This window comes from Taurulus bubalis, assembly GCF_910589615.1.
Source record: "Taurulus bubalis genome assembly, chromosome: 9".
NCBI classification, from domain to species: Eukaryota; Metazoa; Chordata; class Actinopteri; order Perciformes; family Cottidae; genus Taurulus; species Taurulus bubalis.
Window position 1 is genome coordinate 10,413,935 of NC_136597.1, and position 20,789 is coordinate 10,434,723.

The 20,789-nt window shown below is 42.1% G+C and overlaps 1 pseudogene across 1 annotated transcript; it reads right to left on the bottom strand.

Moving 5' to 3' along the window:
* Positions 1–2,715: 2,715 nt before the first annotated feature.
* Positions 2,716–11,409, bottom strand: LOC306741822 (immunoglobulin superfamily member 22-like; annotated as a pseudogene). Its single transcript has 17 exons — positions 11,268–11,409; positions 10,753–10,878; positions 9,944–10,080; positions 8,496–8,595; positions 8,322–8,358; positions 7,880–8,016; positions 7,514–7,617; positions 7,245–7,407; positions 6,657–6,769; positions 6,280–6,442; positions 5,252–5,586; positions 4,586–4,727; positions 4,091–4,374; positions 3,424–3,726; positions 3,182–3,330; positions 2,869–3,048; positions 2,716–2,783 (listed from the first exon to the last, which is right to left on the bottom strand). The product of its transcript is annotated as an immunoglobulin superfamily member 22-like (transcript).
* Between the last annotated feature and the right edge of the window lie 9,380 nt (positions 11,410–20,789).

The window sequence follows — 20,789 nt, forward strand, 5'->3', positions numbered from 1 at the left end:
TTAAAGTGTTACGAACCTTTATATATATATATATAAATCTTTTTTTTATGTTATCCTTTATTTTATTTGCCGGAAAGCAGCCTCAAATGTTGTCACTGTGGGATGAGCTGGGTTTGTTTTCCCCACATTTCCTTTTTTCTTTAAGGCCCTTACAATGCATCATCTGTATGAACAAATGTTTTATCTCTATGATATACTTTACCATGTCGTCCTTGATTTTCACTTTGTGATTTCTTTTTTTTTCCATGACCGTAGAGATGAAATAGTTCCTTTGCTGTAGTGAAACTGCTATGAATGTGAATATCTATTAAAAAAATAAATGCAATTACAATGCAACTTCAACATTACATCCTTTGGTCTTTTCTGTTTGTTTACTCAAATCAAAATGTCAGCTGATCTTTATGACTGTTCAGTGTTCCTACAGGAGCTGTTAGTCCTCAGCAGCTAAAGTGGCGTTAAGGCAGAAAGGACCGGAGGACAACGGAGAGCTCTGTTCTAGTAACTGCTGCTTTCTTTTGTCTGGACGAGGTGGAAAATGGGCTTTCATCAGGCTTTAACTCTGTGGAAACTCATCCAGACTGCTACCAATACTTCCTCTTGCTGTCTCATTCTCCTTTTTCCCCTTTTTTATGCACACACACACACACACACACACACACACACACACACACACACACACACACACACACACACACACACACACACACACACACACACACACACACAACCCTCATTGTGTAGTGCCAGTTCTTTCCAAAAGCGTCTCAATTGTTCACAGCCAAGGAACTCCAATCTTCTTTGAACACGTGATGAAATTATGTTGAATCTCCAAATACATGTGATAGATGCTACAATTATCTTACTGCCATACAATATTGCCTCATTCAAGTTATGTAAATGAAAAAGCCTGGATAGGTTTATTTTTTGTATCATGTATCTATTAGGTTTATTCATATAAATGCACTGTGATAGAGCGTCAGGGAAAACGATCGGAGATGTATTACGCCCCCTTTGGGTGCAGCAGCCTTTTGTGTTTGTCAAATAGATTGTCTTTTCGGGCTGTTTCCACCTTGTTGTGCTGTAGCTGAGCAGAGAGGAGGCGGAAGGTACCAGTGACGTCTGTTCAGTGCCCGTTGGTGCCTAATTTACATGAGCCGGGCAACCAGACTTTACCGGTCCCGGGGTGGCTGTTTAGAAATGGCGTTTGTTTGAGCCAGCACAGTGACGTCAGGATGGAGAGGGGTTGTGACCTCTCTCTGTCTATTTGCCAGCTCCTCACCGGACCACGCTCTCTGTCAAGGACCTGCAGACCACTCCGAGGCAATGTAGGCAGAGGGAACCCAGAGGGAAGTCATCACGCAATGCAGTTGGAAAGTAAAAGGACGCTTTTAGTTCTGTTTCTACACAAAAGACACAAAAGATTTGAAATGAAACATCACAGTGAGGTCAAAATGGACTTTCAGTCTCAAAGGCTCAAATTAAATCTGTATTCAAACAATACTGGATGAACAGTGTCGCACTTTTTATTTTGTACATGTATTCCATAAGTCGTAGGAGAATGCAGCAGGACAGTGAACCGGCACCCAATGAGCTTCTAATGGCTAACAAGTTGATCACCTGGCCTCAATCAAACTCATGTGTTTTACTTACATGGGTCAGATTGCCATAATGGATGCAAAAAGAATTTAAATTGGCTGCATGTTTTCTGACAATGACTTCAAGGGATTTTCTTTCAGACACTAGACATGACACAGTTTGTGTTAACTTGGCAGCTGAACTCACTACTGATATTTATTAAAAAAGGATTACAGCTGCTTCACAGCTCTTTTATGTGAATGATAATACCTGCAAAGCTGAGACTTCAGCACCTCACCCTTGTTGTTTCATTTCAATTCCAATAATGTTTGAGACAGAGACGACACAAAATAAATACTGCAGCCCCTCCACAGTGACAAGTTATAGAAGGTGAAATCATGTATTTTTGTTTGGGGTATATTTATAGGTGTGTGTGTGTGTGTGTGTGTGTGTGTGTGTGTGTGTGTGTGACTTGAATCCAAACCAGGGATTTGCATGATATGTAGATTAACAAACTAAACAACTGGACACCTCAAAGGGATACAAGGTGTTGGCTTGTTGTGTGTGTCCAACAAGTGTCTGTGTGGATATGATGCACTGTGCACACATATAATCTCTATCTTTATGTACATCTATTCCACTTGTTTGACATGGTACATGGTACAGCAAGCATAATGAAGCAAGTGTATGTGAGCAAAAACTGGAAACTCTGAAGAAAAGATGAAAGTCAAATCATTGTTATAGAGGGGAAAGCATTTGTGATCTAGAGAGAAAGAACAACCTCTCTGGCTGAGCAAGCTGACTAACAAGCTCAAATCTCTCCAGCACACCAAACATGAAGGTGCTCCTGGAGAAGAATGCCGACAAGAGGATGGGAGCAAGTCTGACATCTAGTGGCCATTTGTTGCATTACCAGAGCTGGAGAAATTAGTAGACAATAGATGGATACAAAAAAACAGCATTTTCACCCAATAAATCAATTAAAATCTGAAATTTAAATGATTAAAAAATGTGATTAATATATATATATCTAATGTCTAAAAATCAAACAAAAGCTAAAATCATTGTTAGTGCCGACAGTACGTGTGCACATAAGGTCATTGGCCAGTCAAAGTGCATCTGTCATGTGAAGCAGACTTCTTATAAGATAAGCTTCTCTTTGTTTGCCTGCTTGGTCAGGCTCTCCAGCAGATTCTTGTCATACTTATCTGGAAGACACCACATTCAGAGCGATAAAGAATTAGTCAAGCGAAGCAAATACATTTTTCCACTTCCCTCTCTCTCAACGCCTACCAAATATCACCAGGTTGCAGGAGCACTTTCCGTTTCCAGAGGGTTCTCCAGCACCAGTATGTATTTTCCACCATCTTTGGCTCCACAGGTGGGGATGACCAGAGTGCACACTCCGTTGGCTGTGCTCTGCCAAGACCGAGAGGAGTCAGATATCTGTATGTTCCCCTTATACCAGCAGGACTGTGCAGGGAAATATTATTATTACTTTAGGGTGGGGGATCAACAGCAAATACAGGAGACAAAAATGTTTTATTTATGTCCAGATGTTTTAGGTCGATGCACCACACTGGGCCAGGAGCCCCTCTCCGTATACCTGTGGTGTTGGCATGCCCTGATAAGCACAGCTCATGGTGCAGTCATGGCCTCTGCGAACAGCGTGGTCCTTCAGTGGCAGCAGGAAGGTTGGCTTCACCTGCTGGGGTCTTGAGGCATATTCCTTCAAATGAAGGCTTCTGATGCACTCTGAAACACAGATACAGAATAAACAAGCAAAAGAGTATGAACTTGTTATATTCAACAGTATAACGCTGAGATCAAAGTGTTTTCCCTTCTCACCTTTCTCCTTGGCGATGACGAGAGGTTCCTTCGAGTCTGAAGGGTCTCTGTCTCCGATCCAGTTCTGAGCAATGACTCGGAAGTAGTACTTCCTCCCGGGCAGCAGTCCGGTGACGGTGTACTTGCTGCTGAAGACTCGGCCGGCCAGAGTAAACCAGGAGGCGGTGCTGGTGTCACGTTTGAGGATGACGTAGTGAGCTCCCTCGCCGTCGTCAGCCAGGTCTGTGCTGTGATCCCACTGCAGGGTCACGGTGCTTTGAACCTCATCTTCTAGCCCAAGGTTCTTCGGGGGTCGAGGAAAGTCTGAGGGACGAAGGTGACGGAGGTTGATGCGGAGGGGAAATATTCAGCTAACACTCCAATGATTTGAAATATATAGGGGGGAAGGAGCGAAGGGATGAGGGGTAAGAATTCATTCAATATGGCTTTTGTGGAGCATGAACGTCAAGTGTCTCAAAGGAACATCTCTAAATTAGGAGTAGATTATCAGACTCACAGTGAAGCTGAGGTGAAGGCAAAGTGAAGTGAAGGCACCATCTTGTTCTCCAGCTTCCCCTTGAGATCAAACCAGGGTGCTGCTGTATGGGGGGAAATGTCAAAACAAATATAGAAAAGAGAAAGCTAAGTGGAGATAAAAGGTGGCTACATGACAATGCAGTCGTATTACCAGGAGAAGGCGTGGCCAGCACTCCCTCCAACCGCACAATGGGCTCCCCCACCTCTCCTTCATTGACAGGATATGGAAGTGGTACTTCCTCTGCTCTTGAAGTCCTCCAACATTGAAGGCAGTGCCAGCAATGGGGATCTTGGTGGCCTTCGTCCACTCTTTGGCATCTTCGGGGGGAACTTCCAGGATGTAACCTGAGGGCTCGTCTCCCTGCTGCCATCTCAGAGAAATGGAGGAGTTTGTGGAATCAGACACACACAGGTTCCTCACCTGGCCAGGGGTTCCTATGAGAGAAAAGACAGTACTGTGTATATGTTTGATCGTCTAGATTTGGTTACAGAAAGAGACGGAGGCAGTGGAGGACTCACTTATTGGGTCTTTGGCCAGGACAGTGTTTGTTTCCATGACAGTTGCAGGAAGCTTCTTCTATAATTAGTCTCTTTCCCACCTGTGAATACATACTTGAATGTCAAGTACAAATACAAACACACACACCTGCAATAGTGAGCACTGCCTCGCTCTCAGCCCCCTTGGCACTGAAGGTGTACTTTCTCTCATTAGCACCAGTCACACTAGAGAAGACCAACTTGTGAACGGCTCCCTGTTTGACTACCTGAACCCCTCTCAGCTCCAAAATCTGTCAACGTAACAAGCAAATTATCTGTTAATGAAAAAAAAGATCAAAAAGACAATTGTGTGTGTGTGAAAAATAGCTGTCTTTATTAAGATGGTGATGGAATCAAAGGTTTCAAGCTTTTTGATTACGACAGGCATTAGGGTTGTGTATCCCTTTGAGAATACAAAGATCCTACAGTCATCTTGGCGGCTGTGTGAGGCTTTAATTCACTTTCCCCTATATTAACTAACCATGTCATTATGATTCATCCTCTGGGCACTGTGGATATCTGTACCAAATGTTGTGGAAACCAATCAGTCCATCCCATTGTTGTTGAGGCATTTCCCAAAAAACTAAAAGTAGATGTTGAGATATTTAAGTCTGCACCAAAGTGGTGGACCAACACCATTGCCATAACTAGAGCTACACTACTGCCAAGTGTTTGCATGACATTTATATATGGGAGTGAAAAAACTAAAAAGATTTGCCACATTATCTGAGACAAGAAGAGGGCATTTCAAGGAGACTCTCGCATCGTCTCGTACCTCCACTCCATCTTTCAGCCACACTCCGTCCATCTTCTCATCATCAAGGACAACACACAGCTCTGCCGGGGAGCCTGTAGGACACTGAGCATCGGACATAGCGCTCTTCAGTGAGGCAAAACGCTCTGGCATAACACAGACAAAAGATGCTTATTTTAGGTCTTGTGTATTATTCACTAATGTTCCAAAACTGATACAGATTTTTTGTTAAAGAACTCACACCCGTCTTTCAGCCAGCGAATGTGCACGTCCTGGGAGCTCATCTCACACTCCAGACGGGCCTCTCTCCTGCACACGGACGTTCTTAAAGTGGCTGGTAAACTTGATGGGAATCCCTGGATAAAAGAAAATTGTCCGGGGGAAAAGAGGGAGTCACTTCAGGTTTTATTTGACCTTAAGTAGCATGCTTGACTTTTTAAGTCATGCATGTACTATAAACAAATGCAAAATGGTAAAACAGGAATACAGGATGAAGAGAATTTAATTTTGAATCCACTTATTAGGTTTGTTCTATATAGTCAGTCCCTCACATACGGCAGACCTTCATTGTATACTCAAAGTTCAAGAACAAGAAATACAGTCTTCTCATGAATAACTTTAATTAACACAACCTCAATTATGATGCTTCTGTTCCAGCCACATGTCCTTGTGAAGATATTTACATGCCCCAGCTTGCACCTTGGGCAAGTAAGCATCTTGTTAGACACAGCCGTAATAATGATGAGCTTGTTGTGAGGAGGGATTTGGTTTGATTACTTTCAACTCAGCACTAGGAGGGAGGATTTGTGATGCTACCCATACATCTTCATTTGGACGATAGAGGGAAGCTGATGTTGTTTAGCATAGCTATGGAGGAACGAAGCCTTGAATCTCAGGGGAGGAAAATAAGGCTGTAACTGCTTATCTCCACTGGGTCGAAAAGTTTCTTAGAAATGCTAGTTCCACTAAAACAGAAAACAAAACATAACAAAGCATAACAAAAAAAGTTTTTAATGCGAGTAAAGCCTGTGAAATACTGTTATCCGTACGTTCAATGAAAAGTGGCACGGTGGCAGTGAGGTCTCCGGTGCTGATGGTGTAGTCTCCAGTGTCACTGACTTTCACATCCTTAATCTTCAAAGTGTAGGTCAGCCCATCCTCAGACAAGGACACATCAAACTGTTCATCTCTTTTTACTTCCTTTCCCTTTACCTGCCAACAAAAAAAAAGACACATCTGGGAAAAACTATTTCCATATTACTTTTCAATCATTTGTATTTCCATGGTGTTTACCTGAATGTTGCCAGTACGTGTGTTTATTACAGTACCTAGATGCCAAAAAGACTTCCTGAATCTCATCCTCGATGGGATATTATGTGCTGATGTGAAGGTGTAAATAAGTCCTTTGTGTCTTTTTGAGTCAAACCTTCCAGATGAGTGGTGCATCGGTCTTCTCGAAGAGACGGATCTCGAATGTGGCCGTCTGGCGCACCTTCACTTTCTTGGGCTTGAAGTCAGACAAGAATTTCAAAGGTTCATCTGAAAGAAAAATAGGAGAGAAAAATGCCTTCTAGTCATATACATTTAAAGTGTATAGACTAAATCATTTCAACACCTCACCGGAAAGGATTTCATGCCAAATAACAGCATTTGTAAGCTACAAAAGATGTGTGTCAATCAGTTCTGAGCTGTTTGGAGAAAAATGAGACAACCAAGAAAGCCCCTAAGAGACAAAAATATCTCTGAACACATCTGGTCTACTTTTGTCGTGGAGATAGAATGAGGGAAGAGAGACGGGGAATGGGACTGAGAATAAATGGAGGGAATAAGCATCTAAAAAGCTCATGAAAAACAGCCATGCACATTGCTGAACAGTTTCCTTTTCTGTCAAACACTATAAAACAAGCGAATATAACAGGAAAGTGACACCTAAAGTAAGTAATGCAGTCTATGGTGATAGTATCATTCTCAGTCATGAGCAGTGGTAAGGACTGCAGTCCCATTCTGCACTTGCCTATGATGATAAGCGTGGCTGACTGTCTCTTGTCTGCAGCCTGCAGAGTGTAGGTGCCCGTGTCACTGAGGCCCACGCCAGAAATGCACAGCATGTGCTTGGTTCCCATCTGTTTCACTTCGTATTTCCCATGAGAGTACTGGGTCCGCAGCAGCTCTGCGTCCTGAATCGTAAACAAAATGCATAGATGAGGGGGGTTATGTAACTGAGACACCCATATATACGTATATACCACTTTAAAACACAACAGCTAGACACATCAGTTTTACCAGAAACCACTGCATCCTGATGTTTGGATCCTTCAGTTCCAGGATGGTGTCAAAGACGATGCTGCTGCCAGCTGTGGCAGTGACGTCCTCAGCACACGTACCATCTGGAAAACGTCACACGATCAAATGCTGATAGATTTTAAACATACCACAAAAAAAAGTAATGTGTTCCCCATCTTCACATGAGTTGACTTGAGTGTTGCTATGTGACATACCTTTGTTGCCATGGCTGCGCTGTGTGACATTACACTAGTCCCCTTTTCCATTCTGCTCTATTTTAAGCTATTCGTCATCACACTTCCCAAACCTGTTCTTCCTTATGTGATCCTGTGGTGTGTGAACAAGCTCTCTGTGTGACAGACCCACCTCCACCTCCACTTTCTTCTTCATCTCCTTCAGCTTCTTGAGGATGCCTCCGAAGTCGGTGAAGCCGTGCTCGGCGCAGATCCTCTCGTAGTCCCTCTTGTCAGCTCCAGCCAGGATCTTCTCTCTTCTCTACGCTGCTGCGCAAAGAGGAAACAACTGTTCATGCGTGCTGACATGCACATACAAGAGTTTACGCCAAGTGTGTGTGTGTGTGTGCAATATGTCTGGCAGTATGCATATGTGCATTGACAGCTCAAAAGCGTCTTTCTCTGCTCTTGCGGCAACACTGGTACGCATTGCAGCTCTTTAGATCTCATTCTGTAGATATTTCTGGATGCATGCAAAAATAGGATCTGGGGGTGGATCAGAGAACGCTCCATCACACCATGACAGGTATTGGGAGTGTCAGGGAAAGTATTAGACAACAGGCTTGTGTTCCTACCGTTTCTTCAGCATCTTTTTGAAATCCAACGCTGGATCTATAAACAAAAGACAGAGCATCTTTACCTGCGGCACTGAGAGAAAACAGCATGTAAAACTAAGCTGAAAGCTTCTAAATAACTACAAGGGCTAAGAAAGGTTCACACAATGTATGATGTGAAATGGATGAACTCACTTTCTGTAACAATGAGCAATGTAGAGTAAATGACTTCTCCGTGCCTGTTGGAGGCAACACACTTGTAGACATCAGCATCCTCCAGGGTCAGCGTTTTGATCTGAGGTGGATTAAAATAATTACAGGTTACCTAAAATGAATGAAAATGTCTTTACTTGTTGCTGACTATAAGACTCGATAGTAAGTAAGAATCTAAAACTGTCACACTGTCATTACATCGTCCAGTCACTTTAAATCCCACTGCAATACTTATGAGGGGCAGAAGGAGGCAGTGCCATGCTGGGAACACCCAGTTAACATTTAGCGCCACAACTTAACAGTCATTCCTCACCAGAGAAACAGATGGCAAGGGGAGATGCATATGTCAGCACCCACAAGTTAATTGCTTTATAATAGCTATTTAAGCTTCACTTAAGCTCCCCGGCTGGTACAGAGAAAGTGTTAAATCCACTCCAGAGTGGTTATAGATAAAAGGATCAGAGAGTTTTTTCTATCTACTTTTCCTCATGATGCATGGTGTTCTGTCGGAGTTGACAGAACCAAGATGGCAGAGTCCCTCGGCTTAATGGTCTACTGAGCCGCTCTGTATGGTCACGTTCACCTTTTAAAGGAATGTATTTTGACTATATACTGTATTTTGGTAAATGCACCTTTATCCTCGGAGAAAAGTGTTGGCAGTAAAAGCCCAAATTTGGAGGCGTCTGGCAAATTTAAATGCCTCTATAGTCTATACCATCACCTGATCTTGATTATTGCCCATTAACTACCAGACTGTAAACATGTAGTGAATAATTGACAAGTCTGAAAATAACTATTCATATTTAACACTACACCTATTTCTAACTTTCCCAATCAGAATCAGTAGACCTTATTTATAGTTTTTTATTTATTGACACACCATTCCATTTTCCTCTCTGGTGATATACTCCACACCTACGTGCAGTGAGCAGGTGTGATTTAGGAATCAATAACACACAAAGCATTCGGAGAAAAAGACTCAATGACAGAATTATGAAATGCAAAACATGGATCAAATGTATGATGTGTAAAAACATATACTCCTTTCATATATGGTATTGCAGGAAGTATTATTACATAATATTTTATTTATAACAAAATATTTGGGCCATACAAACATTCTCATAGTGCATGTGAGAGTGGGACCGATGGACTGTGACCAATGTCTTTTTCTTGTTTGTCATCCTATTTATCTGGTGTTATTGGTTATACACATGTCATTGATGGTGTTAGATTAACTACACAGTGGAGGAAAACCAAAAGTTTCAACATTTTGATATATCAAAGAAAGTTAAATAGACTCAATATAAATCTTACTAATCACAAACATCATTTGTATCAGGACCACTAGCGTCTTTAATCACAGTCTTGGGTTTGTTTTCAAATGCTGTCAGTGAGATGACAGGAGCACTGGAAGCTGTGTGACACACCTTGAGGATATGCTGATTGTTAATGTTGTCATAGAAAGACTTCGTCGCATCAGACATTGGGCACCCGCTGGCTTGTTCCCAGTTAACACCGGGCTGGGGATTCCCCGTCACCTTGGCCTTGAACGCAGCATCGTCCCCTATGAATGACAGATCAGACAGATCAAGTCAATGCATGTTGTCTGTATGCAAATACTCCGCTGCACAGTCATTACTGTTGCTTCTCTCTTTTCTGCATTATTAATTATTGTGAACAAACGTCACATTAAATCCAACTACAGCGATGAGAATAAACGTTTCACATACATCCGATTAATTTACCTTATTTTGCCTTTTCATGTTGCCTTTTGAGACCACTGAGTTTAAGGTCAACCACTGAATGCAAATGCTATGACAACACTGCAGCCTTCTGCATATTGTGACTATTTAGGCCTCCTCATCTATAATTCACAGGTAGAGCCACGGTGAGTGAGGCTCAAACACCTACAGTTTATACAGAGCAGGCACTAGTATTCAGCAGAAGCAGCAGAGGTCACAACCATCACACAAACTCTATCACAGTATTGCTTTGTAGGACTTTGATCCGAGTGGATTAACAGTACCTTCACCCAGAGAGTCAAATGGTTGTCTGAAGTTTACACGTAGCAGCAAACTTTTACTTCCCAGTGGAGTTTAGCTTGTGTCATCTGCAGTTTCCAGGCAAACTATATGGGGAAGGATCTAAAATTAGCTCCTGCAGTCTCGGGGGCCCACAGTTGTTTATAATGCAATATGAAGAGAGATATTAGAGGACGCAAAGGGCGTTTCTTTACATTTTTTAAACTCTTGGGCAGTGACGGGCCGCAGCTTCTCCTCAAAATCGGGGACAGACTCTCCCTCTGGGACCTGGGAGGATTTCTGTACCTGGCTGAAGGACTCACGCTGGACCCCCGAGTGCTCTGCGGGAGCATAAAGGACATACACATCATAGCCATGTACAATGACTCATGAACAAACTGTTCTTGAGCTGCCGAGCATGCAAATGTGCAAATTATCATTACGACTTTAAATGTTGTTTTTGCACTGCAGTACAGAAATCATCTAGCATGACATCATCTAGTCCCCAATGTGCTCTGAGGTGAAAGCAGAAAAAGAGTGTTCTGCACAGTGAGACAGGTAAGACATGTCAGTTAAAGCAATCAATTTAACCATATGTTCATCAATTATGCCCCTTTTTCTCACTGTAAAAATGATTCTAACAGATGCTCCTTCATGCCACGTCTCATGAATAAAAAGGTTGTATTAGAAAGCATGGCAGATTGGAGCAGATCATCTTGGTGGATTATACCTTCCGAGGTCCTTGACAAGGCCTGAGCAACTTTTCGTAGCTTGGTGGAGCTCATGGAGGAGGTGAAGGTGGATGAGGAGGACATCTGCTGTTCCATCTGCTCCACTCTGCCCCCAGTGGCCTGAAGGAGCTCTGCTGCCATGATGAAGATGTGGTGCTGATGTGTGCCTTGTTGTGACAGCTGCAATTAGAGATGTGAAATGATGGTTTTGGCAGAACATATTCATTTGACCTCTAGTTCCAATAGGTGTGTAACAGCTTTTTGTTCTGATATATCACCTCCAGTAGATATGAAGGACCAGAGGGACAGAGGACAGTTCTAATCATCCTCTCTAAATTCACACCCCGATACAGCTAAAACATCTTATAGTGTTTTCAGATTGTAAAGGAGGCTGTTCAGGGCTGCTGTGTTTGTGTACAGTGTGTAAGTGTATGCTTGATTGTTTGCGTGTGCGTATTGAACACACATCTTGGCTCTGTCTTGGTGGTTTGTGCTTCAGAAAGCACGCACCAAAAATGATTGAAACTCTCCTCCCTTCCCCTGCTGGCTCCGTGCTCTTTCCTTGCTCTATCATACGCCTTTCAGCAGTGGCTACAGCAGTCCTTTGCCTTCGCCAAGCTCGTACAGAGATCCAATTAAAAAGGTAATCCACACACCTGCAGTGTGAGATAAAGCATTGTTTGTACCACTGATGAACTGTGTTCCTCTCCTACTTTGAATGTGGATTATTTGTCTGCACATAATATATCCACTTTAACAGTGGCTGTAAGAGGAAGATTACACACATTACAAGTGTTCAAATCCAAGTGCAAGCAAATGTCGAGCTTCAGCTATTCTTCTAATTAAAAATGTATAACTCACTGTTCCTACTTGTGAATGACAACACATCAAGCTCAGTGATCATGTCTATATTTGTGAGCCAGTATCAAAATATAGAACTGCATTTTCTGTTAGCAAGAGCAGCATGCAATGTGACTTCAGAAGCCAAAGGAACAATTAACCACAAGATTAGTTTATGAAATGGGAATTTAGTTTCCTGCAGCAAATACAGTATTTTGGGGTTAGTGAACTAATTAGTTCCGTAAGCTTTGATACCTACTGAAGGAAGTTCTTTTTATGCGACCACAGCAAACTCTTTGATGGTATAAATCTACAGTCTACAAGAGTAGCAAGTGACTGGAAGCTACAAAGTGCTGAACAGGTTGCTATCTCACTGGAAGTGGAACACAAGAACATCTCTTTTCCCTTCCTACATCCCTGCCTCTTTGTTTTGTTCATCTCTCTCTCTCTTTTTCTCTCTCTCTCTCTCTCAGAATACAGCATGGCAAATTGCAAAAAGATTTATTTTGTTCTTCTCCCCTCTTGGCTCTATTATTTCAGAAAAGCCCAAACACACAGACAACCAAATTCACGTGTTCCACCAAAGCCTTTACTTCCTCACAGATTTGGTCCGTGCCGCAGGTTTGTGGTTCAACTCCTTCCAGCCCTCATGATCTTCTTAATCCACACTCTGCTCCCCTCTCAATGGGTTCTTGCCAGCTCGGCCTCCACTGCTTTCTTGGTTCCTTTTTGGTTGATGAGCCAAGGCTAGAGCACTCGGCTTAAACACCAGCTGTGTTCAGTCTCTGGACAAATAAGGCTCTGAACTGTCCCGGGTTTGCTCGGCCAGGCTGTTCCGGGCTGCGCCAATACATCATGCTAATATTTCCCACAGGTCCGTTAGTTTGAGTGTCCACTGTGGGCCATCTCAAGCTAGTATTTTAGAAAGTCTACGTTCTCCAAAGAGCATGTGGTGATGGAGAGTTTATAGCAGGTTCAGCCTCTGCACTACACCTGGCTGGCATACTAATGATGAAGAAATGACCTAGATTTCTCTTCTGCATCAGTGTCAGAGGTCTTAGGTTCATTCAAAATGCAAGTTGCATCAAATTTAAAACAATAACGTACAGTGTTATCATTCTCTGCTCGTCTGTGAGTTTGTAGTGTGTACTGCCTCTTCAGTGCCCTTCAGGATGTTCGAGGCATATATATATACGTATATATATATACATATATATATATACGTATATATGTATATATATATATATATACATATATATATATATATATATATGTATATATATACGTATATATATATGTATATATGCTTCTGTTGTGAGCGTGTCAAGCACCAAGCTATGGTTATCAAGATAGAGCATCAACAGCAACCTCTCTAACGCATGGTGAACCATACATTCAACCTATTAGTTATCATTAGTATTCACAGACAAAATCTCCAGTATTAATTAAATTAAAAGTACAATATAAATAACAGACAGAATATGTATTAGAACAATATAATCATTTCTTTAAATTTAAGGTCAATATACCGGTAATATATAATTGATTTTAAATAACTATTTTGATAGCATTATGTCATTCATGTAATATTAAAATTACAATTAATTAATTAATATTATAAAATTATGTTCTGACCTCGTACAATAGCATATTGTGTTACAAATGCATTGGGTGATACAATTAAAATACTGTGTCAGCAAATATTGCATATTATAATATAATGTAGTTAAGTTGTTACATAGATTAATTAATGATAATCAAACATCTCCCTCCCTCCAGGTAAATGCAATTTGACAGTTCTCAGGGATAGATCTGGAGTTTAGGGCCAATGTTGAAACTGAATTGAGTCACCGCCATTACTGAGAGTTGTTATGTTAAGCTAGTTTGAGTTTTCTGCTCAACTCCTCAAAATGTAGCGTTGAGTGTCTTCAAGATGTCTTCATGCCAGACGTCTAGTCAGTCGACATGGCATAAATGGTATAAATTGGAGCCACGTAACGTTACAGTGGGGCTAGCTATTCACCTAACATTTAGGAAACCTCTGAAGACCCGTCCACTGATTCAATCTCATTCTTTTTTGAGATGAAAATCTGGCAATTTGTCTTGTTCATATAGTTTAAAAAAAGTTTTTTATTCAAATGTAACATTACATTTAAATAAAACTTTAACTGTCAGGAAAGAATATTCCCTGTCTCACATATTGTTAACCTCCTCCACACATTGACTGCCATTGCTGTTTTAATGTATTCAGACCTGCAATGGGTTGGCAACAGATGCTTCGTGAAATAAGTTACTTTAAACTTTAACAAAAGAAAACATAAAATCCTATTTTCAATGATCTCCTTCATGTTGTTTTTTTTGGCAGAATCCATTTCAACCTCACAGTGAATATTTATACAACCTTCTACACTGTTACTTGTGTATTATGTTTTTGATTAACCGAATCAAAGATGCAACATGTTTGATTTTTTGTGTTGGTAGCATTTATGAGGTAATTTATAAGGTAAATAAAATCATGGATAATTATGACGGACAACAAACCAGGAAATAATTGCTAAATATTAAATAAATAACAAGGGACTCCAGAACTTTAAATAAGTTACTTGAAACAGATGAATAATTGTTGGTTATCTCTGAGTGACACACAGCAAATAGTTAACAATTGTTCCTATTAATGTTACTACATATTACATATATAAAAGTGATGCATGCTGCTGAGCGGTTACAAGGAAGGAATTTGTATTCAGCAATTGACCTACAAATACTTCATTTGTGTGCTTCCTTGAGATTTCTATAGGCCATGATGGTGTCAAGCAGCTTCTGAGTTTTCACAGCAAATACTTTATTTGTTCATGCGTCACAAAAAAAAGACATTCACATGCAACTGTCATGTTATTAGCTAACAGATGCTAGATAGATAACTGCATTACAGTATTTTTAAATGGTTAAATAGTATTCCCAGCCCAAACAGGCATACAAAGACAACAATATATATATATATATATAAAAAATAGATTAAAGTAGCAACACAAATTACAAATAATACTAAACAAATAAAAGCATTTCATATTGGGAGCGTTCCATCCCTAATGTTGAATTCTTCTTTGCTCTAAATCAACTTCATAAGAAACTACTCCAGCTTCTCCACATTTCGATGATGACTGCTGCTCATATGTTTGCACATTAGATGAATTCAACACTTTCCTACTCTGGTCTTTGGGAGGAGGAGTCACCGGGGAGACACTTCAAGCACCCATGTAGAGTACCTGTAGACTAAATGTGCCGGCCCTGACTTTTATGATCTCCTATTATGTCAAAGCAGAAATTGAGGAAATATTCCTTGTTTAATGGGCTTGCAACCAGCTCATCATTGCAGCAGGGTAATTCATGGATGTTTTATTATAAGTCTGGGCTACTTGTCATGGATATGCTCTTTGAGGTGACAGCAGGTAGCACTTAAGTGTGATTGTTTGGAGAGAGAGAGAGAGAGAGAGAGAGAGAGAGAGAGAGAGAGAGAGAGAGAGAGAGAGAGAGAGAGAGCCTCATTGGCATTACTTCCCTCTAATCCTCTTTGCACTACACCTGGCTGGCATACTAATGATGAAGAAATGACCTAGATTTCTCTCTTAGCACATTCAGACTCACAGCACAAATCATAATGAATGAGATGGTAGAATTTTTTCTGCGACTGCTGTTTTTTTTTTTTCAGCGCTCAATCTGAGAAAGAGGCCAAGCATGGATATTCACTCCTGATGAAATGCTACAATACGCACTTCAGTCTCAGGGCTTTGAGCTTCTTCTGTAGCTTCCTGATGAAGACAATCTGTGCTTTGCGAAAAAAGGCCCGACGATTGTCAACAAAAATCACACGTGTGATGTCTTTTGATATTGCGTACTTCCTTGATCAGAACAAACACGTTATAACTCCACAAGCCACAATTTTACATGGATACAGCCAATATGACACTGGCAGCAGAGCTATTTTTATTGTTGCTGTGTTGTTTACTGTTGACACTTCACCTATTCAGATGGGAATGTAGCTTACTGTGTAATTCACTATGGCAATGCACAACAACACCACTGACGAGATCTTTGAAGAATAAAGAATTCCAATGGCTGCAGATCCGAGAGGGAAAGCTCAGGGCGGACTGGGGAGAGTTTATGGTTGATTGTTGCTCGAAAGGTTTGGTTGACCCCGTCAGTGGAAACCCTGCAGATTGCTGTTTAATATGGCAGCAGCTGTAGCCATGTGACGTTAAACACTCCCTCTGAACGGCACATCTCTGGAGAGATTTAATTTTCAGATCTGTCTAACCGTATTTGGAGGAAACAGCTGCAGAAGAGTGCATGTGTCTGTCATTGTCAGTGTGTGTGTGTGTGTGTGTGTGTGTGTGTGTGTGTGTGTGTGTGTGTGTGTGTGTGTGATGCTGTGCGAGGGCTGAATGTGGAAATTATTAAAGTCCACTTCTCTAACTTTTAACTTCGGAAACTATAACTTATGAAACTTTGTGTGTGTGTGTGTGTGTGTGTGTGTGTGTGTGTGTGTGTGTGTGTGTGTGTGTGTGTGTGTGTGTGTGTGTGATGCTGGGCGAGGGGCTGAATGTGTAAATTATTAAAGTCTACTTCTCTAACTTTTAACTTTGGAAACTATAACTTATGAAACTTTGTTTTTGCATTCATTTGTTTGTGGAGAATATCCATTTGGACGACTGCGGCAGGAATATTCCCTTTAAACCAAAATTAGAAAAACACATTTTCCCATTTCTTCTCTTCCCCTCAAGTAACATCTCCTCTCCCCTGATCACCTCATTCCTCCTGATCCCTGCACTTTGCCCGTTTTCCCTCCTCACTCATCTCTAAACATGCTATTTCCCCAGAAGGAAATCCGATAGGGCACAGCGGAGCGGATAGAAATGCCACTCCACACCTGTTTGGGAAGGAGGAGGCTCAGGCGCAGAGGGCAGGCAGAACTGATCCGGCAGGATGCAGGAGGCAAAACCCCTTAATCCCTGTGACATTTTAGCTCAGACCTCTCGTCAAAGCCTGAGCTGCTTGCTGTGCAGCCCAGGAAAGAGGAAGGCTGGAGGAGGCTGAGGAGGGATGCTCGTCAGAGACTGAAAGAGAGGAAGGCAGAGGGACAGACAGACATCGGGGCAGAGATAGACAAAGACGGACAAGTGGGTTTTGGATTTGTAAAAGGAGAGGAATTTTAACAAGCTGCAAGTGTAGGATCAGATGCTTTGCTTATTAAAGAGAGGGCAGCCTCAATTTGAGGCCAGTTTCTCCTCTCTTGCTCGTCTGCAGCACATGTTCTCTCCTCAAAATGCAAACATCACACTCTGAGATGATGCTCTCTGCATACTGAGTCCCTCGCGATGCCTCCTCCCCCTCGGCTGTGGTCGCTGGTATCATAACTCCGGTGCCACATTTTGACACCTGCCACGGCCAGCTGGGCATCCACTCCTCCCTGTGGGCCTGGTCTCCGCAATACCAGGAGAGAGCAGCTCCCCTATAGCTCTGTCAGTCTCCCTCTTGTTCATATCCTACCTCTGCACACCACCTCCTCCTGGATTCATCCAAGCATGGACATCCCTGGAGGGTGGTATATCTATCAGCTGCCAAATGGTTCTGCAGGCATGAAAGAGAGAGGGGGCAGAGAGAGAAAACAGCACGAGTTACTTTTTTAACTAAAAAAAGCAGGTGTACCTGAATGTAAGTGGTTCAGATCAAATAAAATCTTTCTATTCTCCAATTTTTCTCTCCCCGTGGTACTCACCAATAAATGGATCCATATGCAGTGTGTGAAACTTTCTGCCGAGGTTCAATGCAAGTTAATTGTGTGCAGGTCCCTTGCTGTGCATTGGATGCTTGCTTGCCCTTGGATGAAACAGAAATAACAGAGGAGCAGAGGTACACCGACTGAGTAGAAAATAGACTTGTTTTGTCTTCAGTCTGACAACAACAAGTCGGATCAAAGATAAAGAAGAATAGAAGCAGGACCTCAAAATGCCCATAATGATGTCCTGCTGCCAAGAGAGAGAAGGAAAAATGAAAACTATTTTATTACACACTTTGAATGACTTTCCAATCAGGTGTGTGATGAAATACCGCCAGTTGTCCCTGCAACAGCCCGAGCAAGGTGAATGCCTTGAAGTTTTTGTTTCAGCGTAAATGGTGCTCGGCTGAGGTGATTCACTAAGTACTCATTTCAATAAGACCCAGATGAATACCTAAGCTTTTAATTTACGCTCAGTGTTTGCACTGAAGATTACATTATTAATCCACGGAGACAGAGGATTATGGTTTGTGGTCCGACTGATTCAGAAGGCACAGCTGGGACAAACTAAATTGAGGTCATATTCTTATCGGCCAGGTTTTGTGCCCTGTATCCTGTATCTAGATTCATAATGGCCTCAATAGCTTATCAGAGCTACATCTGGATGATTGGACTGGTATTAAACTGGGGATGAACCACATATTTGACGCACGTCCTCATATTTGACGCATGTCCTCCTGAATGATACTTTTAGATATTTTTCCTCTTTTCTTGCATTTTATATTAAAGGCTCACAGGTATTTTCACTCAATCTGCCTGATGATACATCTTCTCACTCAGGGCTGTGTGGGTGTATACAGGCTGTGCCTGACCGACATCTTCCACAATCTCTTGTTACATTTGACAATTTATAGCTTTATTATTCTCAGTGTCCCATTTCTACATACCACATACTAACTATACACAGTATGTTATACATCTCTAGTATTGATATTTGTCAAACTACTATTATCCTTGTGGTTGTGAACCTGAGCACATGTTTTAAATATCTGAATTCAGTTGAATTCTAATATTTTGGTCCCCCCACCCCCAAAATCTTGAAATACAAGCCCTTTAGCAGACGTTTGAATAGGACTAACAGATCAAATAAATATGACTAGACAGTAGTTTTGTGGATGATGAGGTGGAATATAAAGGCAAATAAACTTGTCATTTCTATACTTGTGTTTCATCTCATAAGACAGAAACACAACCAACTTTCCTAATGAAGTCATTGCTCTTTTATCTTTGACCAGAGGGTGGCAGTCAAGCGCGTGTCCTGACTTCGTCTGCAGGGTGTCACTACACACACACAGACACACGCACACGCACGCACACACGCACGATGCACATTTGTAACTAGCTGTGCAATGAACTGCAAAGTCAATTTAAGGAATGATAATTCAACCAAATTGAATTGTGAAATATAAAGCATAATGTTGTCACCTTCACTTTGAATATCAGACTGGAGGTGATTATCTTTCTAAATGATACGGACTCACCATTACCTCTGACACAAGTGATCGGAAGACTGAACCAACAAGTCCCCTTTATCAAAATGCATCTATTTAAGTTTATGTGGGACAAATACAAATATACAATACATTATCATCCTCAGTCTATGAATTGCACGGTGTGATGTAGAGAGCTGCTATGAGGAATGACTATTCCTAGAAGCCAATTATTTTAGAAAGTGTCTGTTTAGACACAACACGAGTATTTCTGAGCACACACGGTATTTCGATCAATGATCCAAATGACAGCAGCTTCATTTCTTGAGTTGCTCCTCCGTTACCTGAACAGCGATTCATCATTAATGATCAAAATTAGCATGGGGCCTTCAATCCCGGGTGGGAAAGGGCAAAAAAAAAAGGAAAGCTTAACAAGTTTCAGGCTTCGCGACCGTCTATTGGATGACGGATCATACTGGTGCCAAGTAACGGTGAGGCCAAACGTTGTGGTCCCGCCTCCCCAGAAGCCTTTGCGGGGTTGTAATTGGACGCCGGACTTGCCATTCCCCATCCGCCCAGGTTAGGTTGCTCTGCACCGTCAAGATGCTCAATTGATGGGCGTACTGAGCCGTGCAGTGAAAGGAGATACCGTTTACGTGTTTCATTGTAGCAAAAACAAAACCATGTTCTTTCCTGGTTACATCACTGCGTGCTGCTGGTTTCTGCGCGACCCGCTCTCTGGAGCTCAGCTGGTTTCTGTCCCCGCGCGCGGCGACAAGCGGGTTGGACGATGCTATTGCGGCGTTTTAAAGGGAAAAAAGCTCATGAAAGAATAACAACACAAGGCTAGTGCATCGCCGCCAGCGAACACACAACCGTGTTTATTAGTTTAATCTCGGATGGTTCGGTTATTATTGCCTCGGTGGACTCGGACAACGCAGGCACTTCGGGAGGAGGAATCGGGTGAAACACCTGCCGTGATATCGCGGACCAACACGGAGCACATGGACGTCAGTTCCCCGGACCGCGAATCGGACATTCACATCTGAGTTTTTTTCTTCTTCTTCTTTTCTTCTTCTATCAAGCCTCTTCTATTGCTACGCTGCCATGGAGCATTCGCAGTTTTTAATCTACATGGGTTTAGTATTTACTCCTCGCGGGGCTTCAAACCAGCCCGAGTATGGGGATGACAGCTGATCGCCCCTCCTCTCCTGGGACTTAAATAAAAACGCGCTCCATCTGAATCCGCTGCCCTGGATCGGAAGCCAGAGTCTCAGTTTCAGCTGTGTTTAACAATAGATGGAGCTCAGCGGGCTGTGACATTTCTGTTTTCGCCACCTTAACCTTTCCCTGAAGCAGGTTACCTCCACACTGGCCATTTTGTGAGGAGTTTCACCGGCATCAGCCTGTGCCAT